We start from the raw sequence: 13,386 nt of genomic DNA, 5'->3' as shown, positions 1-13,386 counted from the left end.
ATATGAACTAACCAGTACCCCACAGAGCTCGTGTCACTAGCTGCATATGTAGCAGAGGATGGCCTAGTCAGCCATCAGTGGGAGCAGAGGCCCTTGGTCTTGCGATTATCATATGCCCCAGAATAGGGGAATGCCAGGACCAGGAACCTGGAGTGTGTGGGTTGTGGAGCAGGGGGAGGAGGGAGGGTATAGGAGGCTTTGGGGATAACATTTGAAATGTAAATGAAGAAAAATATCTAATAAAAAATAAAAGAAAAAAATTTAAAAAATTTAAAAAGTCATCTATAAAATAGGACATAAATTTTTCATAATTTGACAGTTTGTGAAGCCTATGGTAGTTAATTTTTGTTACTAAAAGCAAAATAGTGTGAGGGAATACATGTGTGTGTGTGTGTGTGTGTGTGTGTGTGCACGTCGCACAGATATATAGATATATAGATATTTAAATAAAACATTTACATTTACATTGACTTCCAGTCGAAGGTGAAAAAGTTGAGGACACTAAATGCCCAATCACTTCTCATCATGGAGACAGAATACTTACTACACTGCCTTTCTGAAAATCAACATTAACATCTAAAAATAACTGTAAAACAATTTTCTGTTACCTTCTATCACAAATCAGCTAACCAACCTCTTAGTAATTTATTTTCAGCTTTAAGTATGGATAAAAAGAGGAACTTCCATCAGCGGGTAACATTGACTTATTCATGTCACATGAAAACTAAGTTTTACTAATTGTGATAAAAGGTCACAAAATTTCTCGTTGTTGTTGTTAGACAATAATAACAGCCACCTAGAAGGTTTTGTATGAGAGAATATTATAATGACTATGATATACATCTTATCACCTGACTGCCATAACCATTTTTATAAAAATATGTGAGCTATACCCAGAGGAGAAGAGAAGGGTTGGGGGCTTGGAACACTATGGGAGAGGATGACCAGAGGGTGGGGGTAGTGAGTGGGGTGTAAAGTGAAGAAGTAAAAATTAAAAAGAGAAGGAGGGCATCCCCACAGGAAGACCAACAGTCTCAACTGACCCAGACCCCTGAGATCTCTCAGACCCTGAGCCACCGACCAGGTTGTATATAGGAGCTGGTCTGAAGCTCCAGTACATATACAGCAGAGGACTGCCTCGTCTGGTCTCAGTGAGAGGAGATGCATCTAAACCTTGAGAGACTTGAAGCCACAGGAAGTGGAGAGGCCTAGTAGGCAGGGTGTTGAGACATTGTCTTGGAGACAGGGGAGTGGAAGAGTGGGATGAGGAACTGTGGTGGGGAGACCACAAGGGGAGCAAAGGCTGGACTGTGAAAAAGTAAAACTAATAAATAATGATAATAATTTAATAAAATCTATATAATAGAAAACTACTTCTGGGAGAACAAAACCAAATAGAAATGTGTGAATGAGTTATTTCTAATTTTATATAATAACATATAGTCAAGTAGGATGATGAAATCAGACCTGACCACCTATTGTTATAATTAGTCACTGATCTGTTACAATTAGCTGTTATTTCCAGAAGAATACTTACTGAACATAAGAAGACTTAAAAATGTTTACTCTTCATATTTTAACAATTTTATAAGAAACACTTTGAAACTCTTAGCATCAAATATGTGGTATTTTATGTGATATATTTTAACAATTACAAGATTGTATTTTTATCTTTTGAGCACAATTAAAATATTTATTGAATGATGCATGATCTTGAAAATCAAAAGTTAGAAGGATCATAATTAAAGTAAAATATTAGTCACTTAAAGCAGCATATGATTTGCCCAGATTAGGATTTATTTTAAATGATTCCTGGATGGAAGTTCTGATACATAAAAAGAGAGTCAGTCAATCACATGTTTCTTTAGGGGTTTCTGACCTCTACTTTATTTATTTATTTATTTTTAATTTTTATATTCCTTACGGAGGAAAGAAGGTCTTTAAAATAAAGGAATTCCCCAACTCACTTTCTTCAACGAACACTTCAGAACTTCAACCTTCATGTTAATATTTTATAATCTTCAACCTTATAAATTTTTAACTTTCCAGATATAAGTTTAATACAGAGGCAGTTGCTGATTTTTGAGAGTCTAAGGCCTGGTTTATTTAAAAAGAAAAAGCAATAGAATCATGTGGGGGATGTTTCAGGTAACTCAAGACTGTTTCACTCTCAAGGTTTGATAACATAAAGAAGACAAAAATAAATTTCAAACTTTGAGACTGCTATGAAAATGTTAATTACAGTGAAATGCCTGTTATCTGGTCAAGATAAGTGATGGCTAAATGGTAACATAATTTTCTAAGTAACAAATTAAATCATTAAATTAATTGCTTTAATATAATACCATTTATTGCTGTTTATAAATATTCATTCCAAATAAATTATACCAGTAACAGCTTATTCCTCAATTTTTCTCCCAGTTTAATATTTTACTATTCTAGATGTGCCTGAGGAGACATTGCATATTGTCAATGTTAATGTTCTCACAGAAATCTGTGTGTTAATATTTTTCCCTTGTTTCAGGGTAAATTAAACAAACGTGAATGTCTTAACTGTAGTGTTGCTTCTAAAACCACATAATGCTTAGCTTATTTATATTTGCCTGCTTTATTTACAAATAAATTATACTTACCATGAAAGCACATTTCAAAACATAGTATCTGTGCTCTGGAAAAAATGATTCAGCAGGTAGATGCTTACCACCAAGATAGATGACCTGGGTTCAATACCCAGAATCTATTTAGTGAAAGGAAAAGGTCTGGCTCTTGCCATCCAATACAGGCAAAAAGAAACCTCATAGAGAGAGATAGAGATAGAGATAGAGATAGAGATAGAGATAGAGATAGAGATAGAGATAGAGATAGAGATAGAGATAGAGATAGAGATAGAGATAGAGAGAGATAGAGAGAGAGATAGAGAGAGAGAGAGAGAGAGAGAGAGAGAGAGAGAGAGAGAGAGAGAGAGAGAGATAGAGATGATAGAGATATCACTGAAAATATATAAACAAAACCTGTGAAACATTGTATCTTTATAAAATTTAAATGTGCAGATAATGGCATATATCAGCATATAGGAAGTAGGGATACTTAACTTTGTGGTTGATAATAATTATAGCCTTTCCTAAATTATGCGCAGTAACCTGCATGTCTATGATTTCGTTAGTAACTGGACCAAAGCCAGTATACACTTGAAATTTGAAATATGATGATTAGATAAAAGTTGGAAACCAAAATAAAGCTTGGCAGCAGTTGCACACGCCTTTACTCCCATCACTTGGAAGGCAGGAAGATTTCTGAGTTCGAGGCCAGCTTGGTCTTCAGAGTGAGTTCCAGGACAGCCAGGACTACACAGAGAAACCCTGTCTCAGAAAACCAATAATAATAATAATAATAATAATAATAAATAAAATCAATTAGATCAAGAATTAATTGTAACTCATAAACAGAATTTTACAGAAAAATAAGGCAACTTTAGGTTCACTTGTAAATCAGATATTGGTTTGTATAACTAGGCTCTGTGGTGTTTAATCTTCTAAAATAATCTAATGGTGTGTTCCAAAGATGGACAAGATACTATAAATATTATGAAATGTTTTAGATTTTATTTTGAACTATTCTCACAGTATATGTAGCTAAGCATCTCCTGTGGCACCAACATATTTCTGGGATGGATGGTCACCTAGCTTATCATGCCAATCAGGCTTTTTATGAGCCTAGGGTGGATGCTTACAGATCATTTTTTACATGAGTATCAATTATATTTGGTGGCATAGCATGCCATATTAAGAGAAACTCTGTGCCAGTGGTCATAAAGTAATTACTACTGTGAGAAAGTAATTGGTCATTGTCTCAGATTTAAAGAGATATCATCATGGATTTGAAAATCTCCACTGGGATTTGTGATACTGTCCATCAGACATACTGATGGTTTGTCCAAGGTTTCGATGACAAAAGGAAATCATTCTCTGTTTTAAAAGCCTACTTTATATTCTACTTTTCAGTCCTGTTCCCCTTCAACCTTGCAATCAGAAAGAAATGAGTGAAGAATAAGGAGTTTATTTAATCACGAATATTTATGGCTGGGTAATATATTATCTGGCTAATATTGAATAAAAATAAACAAGGCTAACTAATTTGTGGAGGTAGGGATTTAATTTGGTTTCAATTTGACTTTTTAATTCATATGCTTAGTGATGATATTAAAGTATTCTTTTTATATTTTGCTTTACTAAATTGAAATCACTAAAGTGTGACAATTGGAGTACTGGATGGATATTAGGAGAATTTTCATTTACAATCCAGGTCACCATATTAAAACATAAAGAGCATACAGTTTTGGACATTATTGATTAAGTATGAATAGATGAAGATAGTGTTAAGGAATATACAATGCCTTAATGGAATCCATTTTAATTAAAAATAAATTTAAACATAGTTTTGGTTAACAGTATTTTTTTTTTTACACTTTATTTCCTTACTCTTGCTAAACTGGAAAGAAAAATCATGTTCAACCCTTTTGAGGAACACAATGCCTTCTGATAATCTTTCACATTATAGAAAGATTTTAGTTTCCATATTGCTGGCAGAGTCATACATTTCAGAGAAAAAGCAAAGAAGGAATTGAAAACATTTCACAGTGTGATATGAAATATAGTAATTTGAGGAATTTGAGGGGATTGACTTCATCCACTTAATCTACACAAACACACATACACACTCACACTTACACACACACACACACTCACACACACTCTCTCACACACACACTTACACACACACACACTTACACACACACACACTCACACACACTCACACACACTCACACACTCACACACACACACACACACAGACACACACACACACACACACACAAACGTAAAACCCAGAGTTCACATATGAGAACAAAAATGTGTGACATTAGTGTTTCCGAGTCTGGCTTACTTTGTTTAAAAATGGTTTCCTGCAAGTGTTATGGTATCTTCTACTTCCTGAATAGAATTTAATTATGTGGTTATGTATCAAGTTTTCTGTTGACAGATATCTTAGAATAGTGAAAATTTTAAAGCAAATGTGAATCGTCCTGGAACAAATATTGATATGAAGGCCACTCTGGGGAATAAATTATAGCTTTCTGACATATGAACTGTTGAAGTGAAGACAGGTCATATAACCACTGCACATTCACTTTCTTGAGAAAACTCCACGTTAATTTTTTTATAGTAATGTACCAGCGTCAGCCGTACTGGCAGCAAATGTGGTCTCCTCTTTCCTTACAGGTCTAGAACATTGGCTCTTCTTATCGTGATGATATCCATTCAGACAGGAATGAAATGAGATAGCAAAGCTGTATCCATTTGCATTTTCTGACAGCTAAAGATGTTGAATGTGCTTTCAAATATTTGTTGGCAATTTTTATTTATTCTTTAGAGTACTACATATCATAATCCCATGTATTATTTGAGGTATTGAGTGGTATAGTGTTTATTTTTTGTAGTTTTTAGTTATTTATATAAAATTAGTAGTATGCCCCATCTACTGAATATTTGCAAAATATTTTCATTTTCTGAAATCTGTCTCTTCACTCAGGTGATTGCTTCTTTTCTAACATAGACCTTTTTTAAAAAGTCTTTTTGCAATTCCATTGGTCAATTCTTGGTCCTTTTCTAAATATTCTTCCCTATGCCTTTATCTTGCAGTGTATCTTCTAATAGTTTCATAGGTCTAGATCTGACATTATGATCTTTGATCTATTTTCAAGCTGGAATATTTGTGTTTGTGTGCCATGCCCATGAGTTGTATCTGAGTTTGTTCTTTTCCAATTACTGAGTGTTCTCAGCATCATTTTCTAAATGTGTTCTCTTTTGTTTAATGTAGGTTTCTAACATATTTGTCAAATGTTCAGTAAGTGTAGCTGTGTGGTTTTATTTCTGCATCACATCTTTTGTGCCCATGGTCAACACATTTCTCTGTAATAATGCATGCTATCTTTTTCTTTTTAAATATTACTCAGTAGTTTAACTTCAAATTTCAGATTGTGATATCTCTAGCACAGTATTTCTTAGTTGAATTGCTTTCACTATTTGAGGTCTTTTGTGCATCTGCATAATTTCTGTGAAGAATATCACTCAAACTGTGATGAGTAAAGTATTGAATCTCACTATAGTTTTCAATAATACTTTGGAAATGAGTGAATGAAATATTTTCTTTTTAAAATCGGAGCTTAAATTTGAAGCAAACTTTTTATATAATAGGCAATGATAATCTTTTATATTAATATGTTAACTACATGGTGCCTCACTGTTATGAAAAAGTGAAGGAACTTATACCACCCATTGCTAAAACAAATCTACAGAGATAATGAAATATTTAACTGTGCCTAATGAAGAGTCATGTTATTTTAAAAAGTCCATTCAAACCAACCACATTATAATGTAAGAGAAAAGCAAAAATGAACAATCATTTTTCAAACATACACTAAAATTGAATTTTATACGTGTATAATTAAGATAATAATGAATAAATGTTCTTTTATTCTTAGGGAGAAGTGTTTCTGCCTCTTGTTCCTCAGAGTATTATAGCCAATCTGTCTGTCTAAACTAATCCTGTCCAGACTTCCTAATCCATATACATTTTAGTTGTTGTTAATTCACAAAATTATTTTGTGACAGTCATGGGACATATTTAAATTTAAAAAGAAACTAAGTAGCACTTGGACAACAGTTTCAGAAATATAGGTCCATGTCCCTTGTTTTCATTGCTGTAAGTTAAGGTAAGACCAATGTGTCCAGTATGAGACCAATTGTTCGCCTCTCAAGTCTTACCTACTTGTCAATAAAGACAGAATGAAAACAGAGTAAGGCCGTGAGGAAGAGGTAAAGGAACAGGAGGAGTGGAAAGGTTAACACAAGGGGAGGAAGAGAAAAATAAAGATGATAGGGAAGAGGAGGAAAAGGGAGGAGAAAAAAATCAAAGAGGAGTGGGAGGGGCAGAAGGAAGAGGAGAGGGGAGAAAAATTATTACATATACCCATTTATTTGAAAAAAATTTAAAACAAACAAACAAGTCTGGCTCCTAAAAGTTCACTTAATTATTAATTCATTATCTGGGTATTCCATTGAAAAGATTGGCAAGCACATTTTTTAGTCACCGTTGTGACAATATTTCCTGATAATGATGAAGCCTTCATGATATGAAACTGTGAGAGACATTTCACATAGATTCTCTAAAAGTTATTGAACTCCTTTAAAAGAGTTCAAGTTGCAGTAGTTATTTATTAGCATTTATCACATTTTTCTGTGTGTATCATATTACATGCATGCAATGATTGAATAGTCACTTTAAAACTAAAAATTGAAAATACTTAGAGAGTACATCCAAAATGATTCTGAGGATGTTGATAGTTTAGGGCATATGCTACAAATATTAGGATTTTAAAAAATAAAAATAGGCAAAAGGATAACTTTGTGCTTAGTTTTCAGGGTTTTTCATATCTTAATTTGTTCCTGACTGCTCTATTTGACTGACAGGTTTTTAGAAAGCAGCCTAGGTTGTTCATGAAAAGATCTCTTCACAGAAATAACTTACAACGTCTGAGATGATGGAAATATGTAGCAAATCCACCAACCTGAGCTGTGTTGACCTTGCTACAATAGTTCAAATAGCAATTTGTGCTGCAAGTGTGTCTAAAACTTTTTTCAGAATTAGTTCAAATATGAATTATTCGACACAAGACCCAAGAGAGCCACATGCTGCTGTTCCTTGTTTATAACAAGGTACCTTGGTCACAGAAGGTTAAGAGACTTTCCCAAGGTTACTCAGAGAGTCATACTCAAAGTTGGAAATAGAGCCCTGGAGTCCAGTTCAGCTATGTGCCTCTGGGTAGTTTGAGTATTTAAAACCTGACAGATTGGCTATAATACTCTGAGGAACAAGAGGCAGAAACACTTCTCAATAAGAATAAAAGAACACTTATTCATTATTATCTTAGTTACAATTTATAAAAAATTAACTGAAACTGAAAATTGTATCTTTTGCAATTTTTTATATGCATATAAATAATTTTGTGCAAAGACACATCTATTCCTTAAGCCCTACACCTCTATTTCCCCTGTCACCTCTATTTCCTTCTAAATGTATGTGTTTATTCATGTTTTGTTTTGTGCTTTTGTAGCTCAATGAGTCCACTCAATGCTGCCATTATGAATATGGGTGTCATGTTTGTCTTTGGATCATGGACAAGCCCTCAACATCTGGATCCCCTAAGAAAACTGTTTCTCCTCTTAGAGACATCAACTGCTCTTCATTTACTTGTGTGATCTATTAACACACCCTCCGTCCATGATGGATTTTGTCTGGCCTGATATTGTGCAGATGTTTTCTAAGCTATCTTGGATGCTACAGGGTCATTTGTCCAACTGCTCTGTTGTGTCCAGAGCACATTGTTTCAATGGACTCATCTGCATGCATGAGTTTTATAACCGTCTGTTCCCCTCCTCAGCAGTGATCCCTAAGACTTGGAAGGAAGACATATGATGTAGACATTCCATTGGAGCTGAACCATCCACAGTACCTTATTCTTTGCAACTTAACTAGTAGTGGGTTTGTTTATAAATCATTAGAGGGAACTGCACTGATTAGTGTTGAGAGATCATCACTTTACCGCTATACTGATAATTCCTTCTTCCATGCATAGGGAGATTAATTTTATGTGCATTCCCAGAATAAGAGCAGGGTTTATGTTATGCCACACCTCTTTTCTGGTACACTAGGTTGTGGAGTGCACTGACAAAGAAAGAAGAGTTCCATCTCCTCGCAAATGCTTTCAGTGGAGCAAGAAAGAGCAAAACTTTATTCACATCCACTGAAGATAAAAAAGATATCTAATGTATATATTGCCATAATGTAATATTGCTTGGAATTATGATTCCATTTATGTATCACACCAAAAGGACAAATCCATACTTTAAACATAGGTCATACAATGGATATTTTCTAGAAAGAGTACCTTAATTGCAATTCCCAAACTAAGCTATAACATTTATTCTCAGGTATGCATAGAAACATTAATGGAATGTTTAACTCGCCGCTAATTTTTTAATCTGATTTGATTCCAGTGACAAAAGTAGGACTCAATGTATCTTTTTATGAATCTAAAGTATCTGTAAAACTGTGTAAAGAAATATAAATATAACTCAAGAAAAAAAAATGACTAAATCTGTTTTCCGCTTTTTCCATATTATAAATGCATGTGCACGTGCACATACACACACACACAGATTTTTCACACAGTTCCTTATAAAATGACTGGAAATTTTTACTTTTCTGGATTTTGTTTCTGAGGCAAGAACTTTTTCACAGTCCTGTTCCTGATCTGATACAAGCAGAGATTAACTGAAGTACAGTTGCCATGGCAACTTTTCCACAAAGTTAAGGCAAGACCTTAACTATATTAACTCCTAATCCCATTGGTCAAAGAATAGAAACATGCTCTTTACTGATAGAGATCTGAATTCATATCTTTCTTTTATTCTGTTTCTTTTTGCCTAAAATCATATTTAAAATAGAAATACTGTTTGCATATTAAATAATTTTATGACTGTGTTATTGTTTTATTATTCATATGTAAAGCTTGGGACTGAATACAGAGTCCCACTCATTGCAAACCAATGTTTTATCTGTTTGGCCTTTAAAAATATTTGTTATTTTTGTATTCTTTGTTTCTACTTTGTTGATTTGAGTTCCAAGTTTGATTGCTCTTTTCTTTCTTTTTCTTTTTAAATATTTTTGGTTTCATTAAAAATATTTTTTTCTCATATTGAGAGTCATTCTGATTATAATTTCTTCTTCCTTTTCTCATCCCAGTTCTGCCCCACCTCCCCTTTTCTCCAGACACACTCCTTTTCTGTCTCTCATTATTACAGAACAGCCTTCTAAGAGATAAAAACCAAACATGACAAAATGAAATAAAGCAAGACCCATCATATCAAAGTTGTACAAAGTAACCCAACAAAAGGAAGGTAGTCCCTAAAGCAGGCACAAGAATCAGAGATCCACTTGCCCTCATGGTCAAGAATCCCAGAAAAATACTAAGCTAATAGTTGGAATATGCATGCGGAGGGCCTGATGTGGAAACCTTTAGGCTTGTGACTTGTTTCTTCAGTCTGTGTGAGTTCGTGTGCACCTTGCTTATTTCATCCAGAGGGTCTTGTCCTCTTGATGTTCTCCATTTCCTCTTGCTCTTACACTTTTCTGCCTCTTCCATGTACCCTAGGATCTGACACAAGGGATTTGATGGGGACATCCCAATCAGACTTCCTCAACACATATCGGACTGTGTGTCTTTGCATATGATTCTCTCTGCTTTGGGGGAATCTTTTTTGATGATAACTGAATAAGGCACTGGTCTATGAGTTAAGCAGAATATCATGAACAGTCATTTTATTGAATTTTTTTGATGAATAGTGGTTGGATATACCATAAGTCTATATGCTATCTAATCTCAGGTTCTTGGTTACCCAAGCTGTGTGGGAGATGGGTGTAATCTTGTGGAATGGGCTTTAAGTCAACTCTTATATTGATTGGCTACTTGCACAATTTCTATGCATATTTTGCAGGCAGAAGAGAGTGTGGGTCATTGGTTTTATAGCTGGGCTTACATTTCTCTTGTGGTAGCTTGAAGAGTGTCTTCCTATACCAAAGATACTAGACCAAGGGGGAGGGTAAAGCCAAGCAGCCACTCGTTTACCCTCTCCATATTCAATGAATTGCGTGGGGATTACCCTTGGCAATGGAGCTCCACTGTCCATTATCATGGCAAGAGCCTGGGGTTTGGGGGATTTCCATAGGACCCAACTCACCTGCCTGAAACCTAGGCTGGCTACTAGAAGCCTTGTTTGCTTGTCAGAGAAGGCCAGTTGAGATTCTGTATCCTCATTATTAGAAGGGCTCACTAAAATCAACTGCATATATTTTAGTAAGTAATTATCCATGTCATTCCTCAAATGTCCTTTCATTCCAGCTGTCTCTCCTCACATTCTCTCCTACCCTTCACCTCGGCCTCATGTTTCTATACTCTGTTGTCCCTCAGTGTGACAGTAAAATCTATTATACGATGTCACCATCACTGGGTATTCCATGTACCCTTCTAGACCCTAACTCTAAACCTAATCTCTAACTCTAAACTTTGGTTTTTAATTTATTTAACAGCTAATAATCAAATATAGGCAAATACATACCATAATTATATTTCTTAGTCTAGTCTACCTCACTCAGAATGATTTTCTTCTAGTTCCACTCATTTGACTGCAAGTTTCCTAATGCCATTATTTTTAAACAGCTCAGTAATATTTCATTGTGTGATGTACCACATTATCTTTATATATTCTTCTATTGTAGGACATCTAGGTTCTTTACAGCTTCTGACTATTGTGAGTACAGCGATAATGAACACGGTTGAGAAACTATACTTGTGCTTAGGTGAATATGCCACAGAGTAATGAGGTAGAGCAATTGCCAATTCTGAGGAACTACCATATTGATTTCCATAACATCTGCACAAATTTGCACTCCTACAAGCAAAGGATGAGTTTTCCTCTTGTTCCACATCCCAACAACATTAGCTGTTACTTGTGTTGTTCATGTTAGTAATTATAACAGGTGTAAGGTCTCAAACTAGTTTTGAGTTGTATTTCCCTGATGGCTAAGGATGTCTTTAAGTATTTCTCATCCATTTGACATTCTTCTATTGTGAGTTCTCTGTTTAGACCCACACACCATTTTTCAATTGCATTGTTTTGTCTGTTGACATCTACTTTATTGAGTTCTTTACATATTTTTGATATTAGGCCTCTATCAGAGGTGGCATTGGCAATTGCTTTCTATTTTTTAGTCTGCCACTTTGGCTGATTGACAGTGCACTTTGCCTTACAGAAGTCTTCATTTTCATTAAGATTCATTTTTAAATTGTTTATCTTGTTTTTTTTTTTAATAAATCAAAGTAGTATTTACTATATTCAACCCTCCTCAATCTTTTCTTTTTTTAAAACAGACTTATATTAGCTTTATTTAGTGTTTCTATTTTTAATGACATGTGGAGCTTTGTCAATATAAAGCCTCAAAAAATGGTTTAAGAGTCAGGGTATATGCCCCAGTACAGGGGAATGCCAGGGCCAAGGGGTGGGGGTGGGTGGGTGGGGGACTGGGGGGGGGGAGTGTATTGGGGACTTTTTGGATAGCATTGGAAATGTAATTGAGGAAATTACCTAATTAAAAAAAAAAGAGAATCAGGGTTGTTTCTCTCCACAGAAATCTTTATTAAAAGGCGAAAGATTTATACGCTCTGGAGAGAAACCAGAGTATAACCTCTTCAGTCTTAATGTGTGAATGATATTTAAGAATATCATTTGGGGCCGGGCGTGGTGGCGCACGCCTTTAATCCCAGCACTTGGGAGGCAGAGGCAGGTGGATTTCTGAGTTCGAAGCCAGCCTGGTCTACAAAGTGAGTGCCAGGACAGCCAGGACTACACAGAGAAACCCTGTCTCGAAAAACAAAAAAAAAAAAAAAAAGAATATCATTTGGGGTACTGGTTAGTTCATAATGTTGCATCTACAGCGTTGCAGATCTCTTTAGCTCCTTGGATACTTTCTCTAGCTCCTCCATTGGGGGCCCTGTGATCCATCCAATAGCTGACAGTGAGCATCCACTTATGTGTTTGCTAGGCCCCGGCCTAGTCTCACAAGAGACAGCTATATCAGGGTCCTTGCAGCAAACACTTGCTAGTGTATGCAATGGTGTCATTGTTTGGAGGCTAATTATGGGATGGATCCCTGGATATGGCAATCTCTAGATGGTCCATACTTTTGTCTCAGCTCCAAACTTTGTCTCTGTATCTCCTTCCATGGGTAATTGTTTCCAATTCTAAGAAGGGGCAAAGTGTCCACACATTGGTCTTCTTTCTTCAGTTTCATGTGTTTTGCAAATTGTATCTTATATCTCGCTATACTAAGTTTCTACTCTTGACTCTAGCTGCATATGTATCAAAAGATGGCCTAGTTGGCCATCACTGGAAAGAGAGGCCCATTGGACACGCAAACTTTATATGCCCCAGTACAGAGGAACGCCAGGGCCAAAAAATGGGAATGGGTGGGTAAGAAAGTGGGGGGGGGGTGGGGGGGACTTTTGGGATAGCATTGGAAATGTAATTGAGGAAAATATGTAATAAAAAAATTAAAAAAATATCATTTGGTGAAAATATCAATTAAATAGCCAAACCTAACTTAATATCCAAGTATGTTGGTAGTGAAAACCAGTAAAACAATTAGGTTTAAAAGTAATTGTGAGTAGGTATGAATGTGTGTGTACTTTTATAAGCAGCTCTGTGTGCATGC

General features: G+C 35.4%; 1 protein-coding gene and 1 non-coding gene across 2 annotated transcripts in view; one reads left to right on the top strand and one right to left on the bottom strand.

The window, feature by feature from the left end:
* Positions 1-13,386, top strand: part of Klhl1 (kelch like family member 1) — a 395,614-nt gene that overhangs the window by 62,484 nt on the left and 319,744 nt on the right. The window lies entirely within an intron of this gene.
* On the bottom strand, positions 12,242-12,357 carry LOC147001928 (U5 spliceosomal RNA). The gene has a single exon (XR_015044777.1). It is a non-coding gene; the product is annotated as a U5 spliceosomal RNA (small nuclear RNA).

The sequence above is a fragment of the Mus caroli genome, unplaced genomic scaffold (assembly GCF_978045245.1).
Source record: "Mus caroli unplaced genomic scaffold, Mus_caroli_1 scaffold_12, whole genome shotgun sequence".
NCBI classification, from domain to species: Eukaryota; Metazoa; Chordata; class Mammalia; order Rodentia; family Muridae; genus Mus; species Mus caroli.
Note: the sequence above shows the minus strand (reverse complement) of the source record. Positions and strands in the feature narration are given on the sequence as shown.